This window comes from Hylaeus anthracinus, unplaced genomic scaffold, assembly GCF_026225885.1.
Source record: "Hylaeus anthracinus isolate JK02 unplaced genomic scaffold, UHH_iyHylAnth1.0_haploid 11982, whole genome shotgun sequence".
NCBI lineage: Eukaryota > Metazoa > Arthropoda > Insecta > Hymenoptera > Colletidae > Hylaeus > Hylaeus anthracinus.
Window position 1 is genome coordinate 10,571,246 of NW_026534330.1, and position 16,191 is coordinate 10,587,436.

General features: G+C 39.2%; 1 long non-coding RNA gene across 1 annotated transcript; it reads right to left on the reverse strand.

Moving 5' to 3' along the window:
• Positions 1-370: 370 nt before the first annotated feature.
• On the reverse strand, positions 371-15,747 carry LOC128885875 (uncharacterized). The gene is made up of 3 exons (XR_008459688.1): positions 15,559-15,747; positions 1,214-1,356; positions 371-1,058 (listed from the first exon to the last, which is right to left on the reverse strand). It is a non-coding gene; the product is annotated as an uncharacterized LOC128885875 (long non-coding RNA).
• Between the last annotated feature and the right edge of the window lie 444 nt (positions 15,748-16,191).

A 16,191-nucleotide genomic window follows, 5' to 3' on the forward strand; every position in this document is an offset into this window, starting at 1 on the left:
ATGTTCATCAGGGTACTAATTAGTCATTTTTATGCTTTAAGCTCTATTTACACATATCCGTAACGTGTCAGTTCCGTATCCGTTCAGTTCCGTAATGTTCCATCGGTATCAGTGATTTTAAATATTCTTCTGTTGTTTTTAAATGGGCATGTTCACACACGTCCGACACCACTCCGTGACGTTATTGATACGGTACGAATACGGAACTGACACGTTACACATATGTGTAAATAGACCTTTACTGTGATAATATATAGCTATATGAGCTGACTTTGTTTATTTTATATGAATAATTCGATAAAGAATGTCTCATCAATATACGTGATGATAAATCTGAACTCGATATACTTACAGAACACTTGCACAGTTTATAAATTTAAAAGAAATTTGTGGAAGATATTGATATAAATATACTTATAGCTATATCTATGTATGCAAATAGAGTGATCTGTAAAATATCTCTGTATTCATAGGAAGAATAGCACTAACAACTAGAAACAATTGTAAAGAATAATAAAAAATTATGGATAATTTCGAATGAAACAAATATAAATCAATCATTAATGTAAATAATCTCTATTAAATCAAATAGCACACGTTTTGCATTTGTTATCATTGCCTATACGATAAATGCATACATGTCGCAGTACACTCGTTGAAAATAGAGAGACATAGCTGAAATTCAATGTAAACATTAATGGCGGAATCTATTACAGTACGTTACGTGCCTTGCAATAAAGTCCAGCAATTTACTAATAAATAAACGGAGTAAATAAAATGCTCGATTCTGCCGCGAGGCATATAATTTGTTCCAGTAGAAGCATTAACCGACATCAATTATTGTAATTGTTAATGGAAGAGAAATTGGATAACTATGGCCACGAGGATAATCTCCAGATGAAAGGAGCTGTGTATCTAAGGATTCGCTAACTCTTGATCGTCTCGATCAGAAATCGATGATTCCGAACTTACTTTCGTGGTTTCGATCAACTCTCTAGCCGCTATCTCGAATCGCCTATAGGAATTACCAGATATCCCACTTACTCCAATTATGAGACCTGAAATTAACACATTTACTGCCTAGCCAATTTCCTGCGATCTCTCTACATGCTTCCACAACAGAGAACAAGTAGGAACATATAGAGGAAAAATGCTGTACTACTGGTTCACGATTACAATCTAGTTAATAAATGACTCAATATGAGAAACATACACTGTTATCTCTCTAACTGATCGTATTTTTGTTCTCCATAACGAAACTAGGGGTCATCCCTACCACTTTAATTTTATCCTTCTCACTCTCGGTGCATAGCATATTCTTCTTGTCGAATGGTATATTCGAGACTCGGTCTTAATCTGAAAGATAAAAAGTCGATCGTTAGAATAATATCGCTACTTTTTCTCTGTTAACCCTTAAGTAGGCGCGCGAGGGTCTAATAGACTCCCATTAGGTTAAATTATGCGTTGGTGGCTGATATATGTAGGCCGACTATTTTCGTGATGCATTATGTATCGTTCCATAATTTTCACAGGAGTCAGCAAGCCATTCTTTATCAGTTTCCTGCTAGTGGATGATGTGTATCTGCTTTTGAGGAGTATTTTTATTGAGAACTATGACTTCAAAAAATTGTGGTACGAGGAAAACCTCTTTACACCCTAGCAAACTCGTAAGAGTATATTATACAGTGAGTCCCATAAATATTCGTACTCTCTATGTCTATTGAGAACATTTGTTTAATTTAAATGGTAGATTTGATGTTTCCAAGTGTATATTTGTATAAATATTTTGATGTATATATATTAAGTATGTATAAGATTAGTCGTGTTCATATTTATAACGAAATATTCATTTGGTAATATCAAAACTGTAATTTAGTTAAACTTCTTCGATAGATATAGAGGGTACGAATATACATATATCGGGTTGACTGTATTTATAAAGTGCAATAACAACTACACATCATATATATTCCATTAATATAAATTTATTTAAATATAATTCAAGCTTCACATGGTTTCGAGTGACGAACTCCTAACTTTGAGTGTATGATTCTTCTCTAAATCTTTCAAATCATTTTTTACCATCCGATTACATGTGTACCAATTTCCTGTAGACACTTACTGAACTGGAACTCACGTTCCGAACAGTCTCGATGATTTTTAGATACCTGTTCGCACTGTTCGATGAAACTTAACGTTTCCGGAGGAACGCGTAAACGTGTTCTGTGTGCATCGTGTTCAGCCGCGAGCACACACGTGCTTCGCGTTCACGATGGGCACCGTGTGGATGTGTGCACGCAGAAGAGAGATATTGATATAAACAGGGGGCAGGGCCAGAGCGAAGCGTGCTTTGTAATCAAGCCCCCATTACCATCGAAGGTGGTCAATCTTCTCCGTGGACGTTCCCCGGAACAACGTTGTTCGAGACTATACGACTTTTAGCGCGGTTTTGTCAGACTTTTTCCAGAGATTTCGCGTTCACCGCGTCCACGTCGATGGGCAGCCGACGTCGGCCGTGTTCCGAGATACACGCCGTTCCACTTGCAAAGTGTCAAATTATGCTAATGCGGGGTCGTTGATAGATTTCGAAAATTTGTCTCGGTTAGAGGATACGTCTGTCCTCGTTCGCCTGTTTATAATATTTAACATAAAAATTACGGAGCACCATAATCGCAAGTGAATAAGTTTCGTGTTCAATCGACGTTGACATGGTTGCAACAGACGTGTTTTATGGAAAAAGATGGAAATGAGGCCACGGAGGATTCGTGACGTTGAATATCAACACTTTCTCGCGTGTGCGCTTGTGGAATCGGAACGAGTAGATGTTTGACTCTTCTTTTTATATTATAATAATTACTGAGTAGGGTAATAGCAAGTGAATAAGTTCCGTGTTCGATTATCGTACACATGGCTTGAGTAGACATGTACCATGGAAATGAGGGCGCGAATGATTCATGAGGTTGATGACGGATCTTAATATTCTCTAGTGTACGCTTGTGGGATCGATAAGGTTAGATGTCTGACCTGTCTGTTTATAACGTCTTAATAAATCTGAAACAGGATAATCGCGAGTAATTGTGTTTAATTGTCATAAGGTGACTATAACAGACATTCACTATGAAATTATATAGAACTAAAAATATGAAGAATTTATGAAATTGAGGATGATTTTCAATACTCTTTCGTATGACGCTTATGGAACCAATAACAGTAGATGTTCGGATAATCTGAGACTGTTTTAGAAAGAAATCTTCGATAAGTCACCTGTCGAAAGTATGAACACGTCAGTTATTTATTTGTTTGCTAGAACTTATCAATATCTTGACAAGACCTGAAGAATGGGACCTTAAAAATATGAATTTTGTCATATTCAAGGTTATCTGAAGGTCATTTTCTTTGTATCATGTAGAAACAAGTAGTTATCAAAATTTTGCCTCCATTACATTATTTTCCTACAGGTATTTCAAAAAGGGTGTCGAGAACATCTGACTGCCCAACATTCTACACTTCAGAAAATATAATATCGCGAGAGAAAACTCCGTACTTGAAGAACAATCCAATATATTCCTGCAAAAGTAATACTTCCCCCAGAAATCATTATTTGTACTTATCAATAAAAGTTATGGCATCGGCTTCTGCTTTCACGTTTCCGGTTTCATCTTCTTCGTCACAGGAGGAAGCAGGAGGGATTTTCGGAGCGACGCTGATGCCGCCTGTACTCCCAAATACAATCCAATTCGCAGCGGATTCCCCGCAGCTAAAACGTTTCCAATCGACCGGTCGGTATTTTCAGCTGAAACTACCCCTTCGTCGGTCGTTTTTTTCTTCCTCTTCGTGGACGATCATGGAGACGATGCTGGTGTCGCAGAAACGAGGGTCACGAGCAGAAAGCACGGAGTCAGCACACCGCGGGAACCATTCGCAGCTAGCGTGGCCGGTGAAATAAAATGTATCGGCTATTTTACTTCCAGATCCCGTATTGGCCAAGTCGGCGTTCTCCAAACACCCCTCGGACACGTAATTTCCGACGGGCTCCTTTCGTGTCTCGACATTCAATATCTCTTTTGTCGTTGGTCGGAGCGAATTTGGTATTTTGAAGTGCACTTCACTGTTTAGAGAGGATGGGAAAGGATGTTTGGGATGCTCAAACGATTTTGAGAGCATTCCACTTATTTATTTTTATTGTATTGTTTTCAGTATATTTCTTTCATTTTAGAGGATTCCACTTACTTCATTTTATTATTTTTATTCTATTACTCTCGGTTTATTATTTTTATTTCGTGCTGGCGAATAATATTTATTAGAATACTCACATTTGAGTAGAGAGTTGAATCTTTTAATAACAATAAATTGGGATGCCTTCTCCTAATTGGTCGAGTAGTATTACTTTTGCCGTTCTATTCAAAATGCTTGAACAGGGCTTTATTTAACCCATTTAACCCATTCACTGCCAGACAAATTTAAAGCGTTTTGCCTTGGGCGCCAAGATTTAATACAGATATGTAATCCAGGTTATTATTTTGATAAAAAAAGTGATATTAAATTTGTTGTTTATAAAAAAAAATTTACGATCTTCTACGAGACGTCTCTTAGTTTGCAGTGAATGGGTTAAAATTCATTGTATCAATTAATTTTTTAACCTATAAATTCACTTGTTACCACTAACAACTACAATAATACCTCACATGGACGATGCAGTAACGACTATTCAATAACATAACATAAAACTGATCAAACGTTAATCAACATAACATTAAAATCCACTTCATCAACCAATTACCTCGTCTGCAAATTTCCAGCCTTCGCTACAACGAAAACAAGAGCCGACACAAAAGGGACCAATGGTAAAAAGGAAACTATCGTGACAATACCTCGTATTGGCAAGGCAGTGGCCACTATCCCACTTCCAGAAGACCTCGTCCAATGAGATGTTCGGAGGCAGCTGGTCAGAAACGGGTCCTAGGCACGACCGCTCTGAAATCTGGCGGGAGCAGTGATCCAGGGACAAAACATTCGCCGCGACGCCGCAGCAGAACGTATAATAAGTGTGTGATTAGCATTATTTACGGCCGGTTAACTATTAACTCATAAATCAACCGAAGGACTACATTATACCGCGTGTCCGTGTGCTCGTGTGTGTCCGGTCGCCTCTCTTGGCTCTTCTGCTCCGAGAAAACGGTACCGCGCCGAGGTGCGCGGATCGTAGATCGTGCAGGCGATAAGGGACGTGGATTCGTGAGTCGGCGAGGGTGGGAAAGCCAGAGAAAGAGGGAAGAGTTTCGGAGGGAAAGGAAAGCCCGATAGGAGAACAAGGGGAGACGGCACCACCGGCGGTCAGCCATCTTCTTGGTGATTTAGGGGGACGCGGTGCTTTCTTACCATTATCAGACGTTTCTTTCTCTTTTGCCTTCTCTAAATCTCTAGCGAGTTTTAAGCGGATTACAAGAAATCAGCTCGACACCGTTTTGTATCGGGAGATCGACTGGTTAGATCTCTGGCAAGTAGGTGTATTTATGTCCGATCATTTGGGTGAGATACTTACTCCGTCATCGTGGTCGTTTTCGTGTCTTTTTCGAGGGACGGGGGTTGTTCCACGCGAGGCCCGAGCCAGTTTCTGCTGTGCAATATGTTTTTTCGTTTAAGGGTCTAGATACTGACATGGCGATACAGATTGAGTGGTGTATTGTATTTTATCATTATAGTCGTAAAGACACAGAAATTGTATGAATTAAGAAATCATACGTGAATTTTATGAATTATATTGTTAAATATTCTAGTAGTCTCGAAAAAATGAATGTTACCAAATATGAGAACGAAGAACTTTGGGGACATTGCATTCATTTTTTCAAGGTACACACGTTTATCTGGTTTATATAATTAAGAGATTAAGGACAATTTTGTGACGGCCCGAGTCACTCTCTCTTATATTTATTTTACTTAAAATATGTGTTTATATATTTTTACTATAGTTTATCGCAACATGGTTCCATAAGAAAATATATGTTAAAGAGACGAAAATATAAGAAATTTTCATTGTCTTGCGTAATTACATATGATAATACATTCTGAATTATATAATTATACATATAAGTAACTATAAACCTATATAACTTATAAATGTATTACACATAATTATCACATAAAATCATGAAAGAAGAACAGCTATAAAAGTTAATATACTTTGGTACCCATCCAAATGTGTTTTTCGATCATTCTCGACATATATAAAAATACGAGTATCATAAAATACTGCTATCACTAATCGCATAATGACGATTCAAGGGAAAGTGCTAAAACGAGTGTGGAATGAAATGCTGACATCGACTTGCTAAAATGTGATAACCCCGTTTATTAATAGAGACGCAAACTATTTTTCCAGTTCATTAAACTCCGCGTTGGCGTTTCTAAAAAAAAAAGAGCCGCGAACTTGAGTAATAATTATTACGCCATTCGGTTAAAATTTTCCGAAATTGACATTTATGGGCGCGGTGGCGTCATCGGAAGCAAATTGGTAAATAGGACGGCGATAAATTCCGGAGCTGTTTCGAAAACCGGGATTGCAAATTATTCAATGAAAAATAAAATAATTTGTTCCGTCCTGCTTTTACTGTTTCTGCATTGATTGTTAGGTATCGTGCTATATATCTGAGTTAAATGTGACCATTAACATCGACGAACGGCACAATTTAATTGGAACATACTGACAGGAAAATCCGTCTGTAATATGCGCTAAAGTTCAATGACGGATGTATACAAATGGCTAATTAATTTAATTACATACTTCGGCGTCACTGTATAGGAAAACGGAGCAGTTAATTAGTTAGTAAGCGCGTCGCTGCACAATATTAACTTTTGAACAGGCTCGTTTTGACAATTATTGCTGTTACGATTTTTATCCAATGGGACGCAAATATATTTTTTTCGTAACACTAGAATAATAAATTTTCACGAGTAGAATATTAGCTCATTTAGAACTTGTGAGGTAAATTATGTACGAGAATGTGAATTTTATGCATTTGTTGTGTATGCAAGCCTGTAAAACATTCTAAACAAACGGCATCTAAAGAGTTTTTTAAAGAAGGTTTTAGGACAGACGAGCTACAAACTATCAGCCTAAACATACGAAACAAACAGATATCCCTCATCTTGCTCATTACCAAAGAAAACTACCTCATAATCACTCTAGCGCACGAATCGTCAAACAATCTACCACGTGAGAGCCCTGAAAGGCATCATCTGTTCCACTAAAACCAGCCAGGAAAAAATATCGTTCCGATGCATTGCATTTTCATCGTTCTCGTCGCAGATCCTCGCACATGGTACGGGTCTAACCGCGCTTCTGCAGTCGACGCGCGAGATCCCAGACCCCCCTAAATAAATTCCCATAAAGCAGCGCCGGTGGCTTGGTCACGTTGGCCCGGTCTTGGCACTTGCAACGCGCCCGTTCTCTACTCCCGTATTCGAGACACGAGATCCTGCCAGTGGTACGTCATTCGCCCTATCGCTAATCAGAACTAACCGCCGACGCGTGAGCAGAATACCCTCCGCGCGAGCGGCGAAACGAAGAGGAACGAACGAGGCCGCGGGAAAATCGAGGAGAGCAGGGACCAAAACGAGAAGACCGAAAAAAGACCGTAGGAAGAAGAAACGCGAGACACGTCGTTCCACCGCAGCCATCTTTGCATCTCCCTTTCACCAGCAAGCCCATTTTTGCGCTCCGGTTATGGCCGTTCCCTCCACGAGTCGCTAGCTAAGTCTCCACCTCGACGCTCTTCCACCTAGCGTTGCTCTTCGACCCCTCCTCGTCCTTCTTCGCTGCTCTTGATTGTGTCGGCAATTAGACTTGCAAAGCGACCGCGAATTCGCGGAGATCTCAACGGCACGGGGTGAGTTCAGACGGAGGGAGGTCTCCCTCGATTCATCGGCTCCAACGGAGGACGTTTCGTGGTTCGAGGAAACTTGTTTCGGAGTTTGGAGAAACAGCCATTGTCAATTTTGGGGTGGAGGATATTCATTGTTAGCGTTGAGATAAATTTATGATACTTAGTATTGAGATATATTATAATATAACATTTTAAACAAACGGCATCTAAAGAGATTTACAAAGAAGGTTTTAGGACAGACGAGCTACAAACTATCAGCCTAAACATACGAAACAAACAGATATTTATTAATATATATGAGCCGTTCATCGCACAAATCGATTAACTCCATAAAACAAAAAGTTGAGAAATGAACGAAAGATGGATTTGAAGAAAAACTCTTGCTGAAGTTGATGATTCAGTTTTAAGAATAATCATCGAATGATTCACAAACCAACGAAATAAATATACAAGAAAATACTGATCGTTTCAATTGCTAATTAATAATGTGGTTACACGTGTCTATTAAAAGAAACGTGAAACATTGTTACTGATAATATACATCCCACGTCGAAAACGCTAAAATGAAGGGCTGCAAAATTGAGTAATAATTATTACCTACACCATTCGCTTAAAATTTTCTGGAATTGACATTTATGCTTGCGCTGGCGTCATTGGAACCAAATTGGTAAATAGGACGGCGATAAATTCTGGAACGTTTCGATATCCGGGATTGCAGATTGTTCAATGAAAAATAAAGTAATTTGTCACATTTCGTTTTTACTTTTTTCTGCCTCTTCGGGAGTGTGCCAATTTCATCGAATGCAAAATAAAAAAGATGAAATTGTGCAGGTGAGTCGTAATAAATTATGTAGATGGTAGATATAAATTACGTGAGACATTATACGGTGTACTTACTCTCTTCTGAGTCAAAATTACGAATAATTTGTTGACAAATATTGTATATGGACTATATGATTCTTATGTTGTTTGACCCAACCCAAAAAGGAAGAAAAGATGCTATCAATATATGTATTTTTAAAACATTAATATATGCGATATGTGATATCATTTGTATCTTCCATTGCTGTAATTTATTATTTCCACCTGTATACTGGTATCGGTTGATAAACTTACAGATACAATTGTTCCCACTTCACTTTTATTAGTTTCCCGCTATTACGTTATATTAATATTTACTTTTTACTTATTATTATTATTATAACTGAATCGTAATTATTTCGAAGATAACCAGTACACCATCGTCAACATATGTATCGATCGAACGTAAATAAATACAAGGAAATGTTTGCTTGAAAGATCTATTCGTTATTGATTACTTCAAATCTAAGAGTTCAAAAGATTAAAATAAATCAATGCTTACATTTGCAAGCATTCTGATACTGATATTATTATTTTTCATAAAAAGTTGTACAAAAACAAACGAGCGCCACGATGGAGCAGTCACGTGTTAACAAGCGCGCTTTAAACCTAGTTCGTAGCCCCCACTAGCTCGCCTAATCTCCCTATTCTTTTTCCGTTCCGTGGATCGTTCCTGTTTTCTACGAGCCCGGACCGATAAAGACGTCAAACGTCATCTAACGAGCGGCGAGGTCACGACCGTACTTGCATTGAGAAATTTCAATTCATAAAATCACCAGGCACCACTGATCCATTGATGGCGGGGACCATCATAACGCGCTATCACGGTTGCGTAATTATTCATGAATAGACGCATGACGATTGAAGAATTGTCGAGCCGCTGGTTTACATTTCAATTTCTGGTGGTTCAAATAATTCTTCCTGATGAATTTAGATCAATAGATACTGGAAATGGAAAATAGAAAGAATATTTTGTCACAGTAAATGCGCTTTACACTATTCATTGGAATACTATATAATTATTTAAATCAATATACATAAAAACAGTATAAATAATAGTATAAAGAATATTGAAACTAAAATTCATATTATAGTATTTGCAGAGTAAAATAAATTCTTGTTCAGGTTCAATTTTTGTAAGTACGTTTGCAATGATTTTATTTTGCATAAATATTCGCAGTTCACGTATTATATTATCCACAACACAAGAACCTCGCAGAGAGAAACGGTAATTTCAAAATCTCTAGTTGTAACTTAATAGAAAAGATAGCTACTCAAGCGGAAAGCACAAACGACCCGAGAGAGCGTCTCGTTGGCCTATTTGCAGCTTGTGCTGTGGATAAAAATTCAGCACCCGTCGGGTAGATAATTATTTTGCAGATAAGACCAGGAGGAATTTACCAGACGGTGGCGATTCGAATGCGCCTCGGCATCGGCAGTTCGTTGCCGCGTGCCAAGAGTCAGGACGACTAATTAAGTGCGCCGTAAGTTAATTGAGCCGCGTAGGAGGAGAGCCGAAGATACGAGGGAAACGTTAAACTGTGTAAACATCGGGCTAATTACTTGGAGACTTTATCGTGCTACACAACTGCCCTCGTTCCGTCAATATTCCTGCCAATATTCCGTTCGAGCGTAAATGTCACGATTGTGTTCGGTGAACTCGGTCAGTTTTAGGAAAAATGAATTTAAATGCGAACAACTTAATTGTAATTATTCTTCGGGGATGGTCATAACCAACTCACGTGTACACAGAACCTAGAAATTTCGTTTTAAATAACTATAACCAACATCTGTTTGATTAATACAAGTCTACGTAATTCAAATTTCCAATTGGGCTTAAAAAAAGAAGAAACTATAAGCTATCGAACGATATAAAACACACATCTAATAGACAATCTGTACAGGCTTTATTTAATACGAAATTACAATGAACTTTCGGACCAATCTAACAAATAAAGACATTGCCCGAAACACTGACTGAAAAGGCTTGCAAATTGTACGTGTACCGACAGAGCATCGTGAGAGGGGCACCCGTGAAGTTTGCAAACTCTATGTAACGACCGGAAGACGAGCGGCAAAATTAATCGCCGCCGGTGCACCGAGGACGATCATGTAGAGGTAATTTGTAAAATCGCGGGGGGTTCTCAAATTTGCCGTGGGTCTCCCGGCGAGCCAACTGAGCCAAGCACGCCCCGGGGAAGAACTTATTCATAAGATTATTTCCCATTTTCGTCATGACGCCGCTGTATCGTTATTTAAGTTTTATATTAAAGCGCAGCCCGGAGCCGGCGGCTTTTTGATGTATGGGACGCGCGTGTCCTGCTTCCTTCACCGGATTCGACTAAACGTGATATATCGTGCTCGATCAATTTTTCATACCCCTCTGTTCGCTCCTCCTACGGAATTTTCTACGGCGTCATGGAAATTCGCGTCGCCGACGCCGTTTTTCTTTATTATGGACCGCCGAGGTCTCCTGGGCGAGCCTAGCGTTTCATCGGACCTGCGATCGTTTCCTAGACAGTGATATCTAGACGTGCGTGTGTTTAAATTTACTCTGCCTTGTTTGGGATATGGAGTAAAATTTGAAAGAAAAGATATTGCGAATTTATCAGGAACTTTAGGTATCGCTACGTTTTCTCTTAACGTTCTATGTTTCAATTGTTTCATTTGCAATTTTCCTTTGGATTTATAATCTCGTGGAGTTTTGAACATCAGGTTTTCTTAGACTGTTGGTTACGAGCTCCGGTAGTTTATTATAGTCATGAAACGTTGTTCATTGATGTAGCAATAGCCATCTAATGAAGTTCAGTGAAATCAGGAACCACAGACTTCGCTACATTTTCACTTAAAATTTTATCCTATAGTTTGTCTACCTTCCTTGAGGTTTACAGTTCACATTTACATTTCACTCTTATTATTAATATTATTTTTTGGAGCGGAAGCATTTTATGTTAATACCAAGATATTTCTGTTCAATTTTATATGAGACATATTTGCAGTCTTAAAACTGGTATTATTGTGTACTAATCTTTAAAACTCTCAAATTTGGAGTAATTAATAATGAGTGAACCTTTTAAAGTTCGATGAATACATTTTTCGATGACAGTTCACAGTCCACCTTCAAGAGCGTAGTAATTATAATTCATTCTAATAATAATAAGTAAATATTAATATAACAGCGTCATGCTAGGAGCACCTCAATGGACCGAGAAATGCAAGAAACAAAATGCACTCAATAATCAATAAAGTAAACACGAAATGAATAAAACATTCATGAAATGGAACGACGGACCAAGCTTCAAACATCCAATCCTAGAAGATAAGAACCCCTTTCGTTTCTTAATTGGCTGAAACAATCAAACAATCAAGTACGCGTCAGAGGATGCGATCTCCAAACTCCTCGGAGCGTTCTCGCGAGTACTCGTCGCTCAGGAAGGGAGACATCCTCCGTAAAAGTTTCCGAATGGCAGTCGGGGCCTGCTTTAATCAAGGTCGAATCTTCGGTCTCCGCGTCCACGGTCGAGGCTATCAAATACAATCACCGAACGTGCGGCATCTTCTTCCTTTTCCCACCGTGGAGCGCCTACGCCTCCTTCCACTCAGTCGATTCGTTCTCGCTCTCACGAATTGAATCTGCCCGTGTTAGGAGGGAACCTCGGAGAGGGAAGATGAAGGAGAGGACAAGGTTGCCCTGGTAACGACAGAGGGTTTCTCGGCACGGTTGCCCGGGCAACCTCTAACCAGCGATCCCTAAATATGCGCCGGCTGGCCAGAAGTGGCGCAAAAGAGGGAGGTAAAAGAGGGTGAGAAGAAGAGGCGCCCGACGAAGGCAGGGAACGTGGAACGGAGGAGCGATCCTCGTCCACCGGTTGGTAGAAGGAGGCCGCCTGGTGGGTTGGTAACTGTTACCGCGGAAGGTGAGGAGACCCAGTTAATTACTAAAGCGTTTTAATCGTCGGCGAAGTTCCGACGGCGCTACGGAGTCTGGGCCAAGAGGGCTTCGGAGAATGTGGCGGCTGTGTAAATTAGAAACTCGCCAGTTTCCTCTTCGCGTGGCTACGCGTGTATTGGTTCAGCGCTACCGAACGGGCAAGTGTCGCAACATTTTCGCGTGGAATTTAATATTTCTGTCTTGCGTCTTGACGGTGGGTTTATTCACGGAATGGACTTGTCGGATTGGTTGGTCTTGGCTTCAAGTTTATGTTATAAATGGAGTAATAGATTAAGGTTCGTTGGGTCAATTGGTAGAGTATCAGGTCGAATATTATCGAAGACCTATACCTTTAACCCATTCCACTCGGATGGCAATTGAATGTAAATTTTATCTTACTTTTAAAACTAATTTTGTTATTGCAAACAACATTTACATTAAAATCCTCATAAATGGCATGTATACGTATAATTTGTTCATTCAAGAATGTAAATGTCCCCTATGGGAGGACATCGTAAGTCTAATAAACATAAAGGATTTATGTTTGCAGTGGTGTCAACGTTTCAAGAAAGCTATATATAAGAATTTATAATTAAGTCTGATAATACCAAAAAGACATGTCTCCAAAATTAGACTATTTTATGTAATGCGTTTCCTGTACGCACACTTTGGAACGAAATGACGCAAAATGCAAGGGGTTAATTTGAATCTGAGTTATGGATTCCTCGGTGCGATTGATTTAGCAGATTCTGCCCCAGATATAACGCTATTAATAACTGAAAGAGTTTGTTCAAATGAATAATCTACTAATAAACTATGGACTTGGTGGTTGTGTAAATTAGAAACCTGCCAGTTTCCTCTTTCCGTAGCTACTCGTGTTTTGGTTCAACGTTATCGAGAGGGAAGAGATGCGACATTTTCGCAGGGAACCGATTAAGTTGGACTTTAAGTTTATACTACAAATACAAAAAGAAATTGAACAATAAGTACTGACAGTTTAGGTATAAAAAGTCACGATGTTGATGTTCAGCACGAATCTGTGTGTTGGATTCATCGATACGACTTATCTAGCAGATTCCGTCTGAGATATGGCGCCAATAATTGTTGGAAGAGTCTGTTCAAAGTAATTATATATAACAATAAACTATCGAGTAATTAGCGTCTGTTCGGACGATTAACAGCGTCGCTTATAAGGTAGGATAAATCTTATGCTTGAGATCATCTATCAGATTCAAGATAAAACGTAAAAATAATTGCTTTTTAGAATGAAAAGATTACTTTTTAGACAAGAGGAGCCGTTTTAATATATTACGGACTTCTAACGGTGCGTGGAAATCTTTGAAATGTAACACGTAGAAAATTTGGAAACAAATCATCGTATAGTTTCTTAAAAATACTTCTTTTTTGCAGTCATTCCAGCGTTGTGCCCCCTTAAGAAATTATTATACTAGCGATATGAAGATTATAATGTACCAATAATATTAATTTAAATCGTAGAAATATTTATACAGTAATGTAAAATGAAAAATCTGTTCGTTTGGGACTTCTCTGTAACTCTTATTAATATTCTCCAATCTTATTCAAGTTTCTTTTTATGTTCCGACGGTAAGTATAAGCTATTTAATTTGCGGAAATGTTATCTGTAATTATTATGAGACAACATTAGGGTCTCCATTATTCAAAGGAAAGGAAGTCTGTTGAAATAAAAGACGCGCGATATTCTGTTGATCGTTGCAGGATATCCTAAAAGTGATAATTGCGTCAGTACCACCATCCGCAAATAGAAAAGACGCGAACAGCGCTACTTTTAGAAAATGGTAATACGTTCTGTCACGGGGACAAAGAACGAACGCCTCTGACAGATAATAGAAACGCGTCTGTTACTAGGCAAATTGACTGCAGACGCGTTTGTCAGCCGATAGCGTCTCCCCTGACGCGCGCACGTTTCTCGAGTATAAATTCTGCAGGCTCCAGCCCCGCGACAAATAGGATGCAGCGAATTTTTAATTCCAGGAGAAAACTGCGATACCCTCGACGCAAGTATTTAATCCTCGTCGCGTGACGGAATCGGCCTGCTTGGAAGACGAAAAGTGTTTGCCTGGGATATCACTGTAACGAGTGATTCACTCTTTCATTTGGAGCAATTCAGTTCGAAATTATCACCTAATTGCCATTTAGCACGAGAGATCGCAGCAGAAATAATTCTGAAGCTTACAACGACGCCAGGTTTTAATAATCATCCAAGAAAAAAAATATGTAGATCTTCATTAAAATCTATATAATTATGTTTATTTAATATTTCTAAAAATAGAGGAACTTAAAATGAAATATTTACGTAATAATAGCACAATTAACGAGTCGATACGTCAGTTTTGCATGTTTAACTTTTTGAAGTCGGCCAGGTTAAAAGCTGTCCCACCTTAAGTTCTGTTGCAATGCTTTATTTCAAGTTTTCCGTCGGCAATTGTTACAAATGTAGATTGCAGTTTGAAAAATAGAAATCATAAATTGCTGATAAAACAAATAAAATCATTACATATCGTTTAGATATATTGGTTGCAAGAAATATATACGAATACGTGTTCACCGTCGCACCTCGAATGAAAAAATGGAGTAGATTACCATTAGAGCATAATTCTTGCTCAAATAGTTTGAAAACAGTTGCAAACTTGCAAGAATGATTTGTAAACACGCAACAACTATAAGAATTGTGCAAAATTCTCGTTATATAAATCATTTCAAATATCGACTAAAAGATAAATGATTTTCAACTCGATAAAAATTACAATCTAAATTATACCATCATTTTATGCTCCACATGCTACGAATGAAAACATACTAGCCATTCAATCGACTGAATCGCCACGTAGAACACTAACTTACCTATTATTCGAATAAAATTCCATCCAGGTTGCGCAGGGATTCGTTGGCGCGTGTTCCGCAGCAGATCACCGTGAATCGACATATAGAAGATCATTAGCTTGTCTCGAATTCCTCGGAAAAGACTCGAAGCCGACGCTCTCCGATTCAAATAGATGGAGACGCGCCGCAAGCCGGGCCAACGCGGCGTCGCGCGCTAAATAACTTTGCTTAACAAGGTGCTGCCGCCACTGTAAAAAGATTACGTAAGCGGTAATGGCCGCCGGCTCCTCCTAAATTCGAGAACGAAGAGTTCCAGAGGAGTGCACTCACGACGAGAGGGAGCGAGACCAAGCGGATGAGCGAAACGGAGTCCGAGGAGGGAGAGGGAGGAACGGAGTCGGCGCTCGTGGCGGGGGTTAATTTTAATTTCCTAATTTTTCCCACCCCGAGGCGCAGGTAATTTCTTCCCCAGAAGAGAATAGATGTAATTACTTAACGCCTCCGAGCTCCGAGCTCCTCTTATTAAAAGAGGATCGTGCCCTCGAGGCCTGGAGGGGTGGAAGATACGCCCCTGGTGGGGGGTTGCGCGGAGTGGTGGTATCCACAACAATCGTCGGAGACCGATCGCGAAGAAAGGGAAACGTTGTCGGCTGC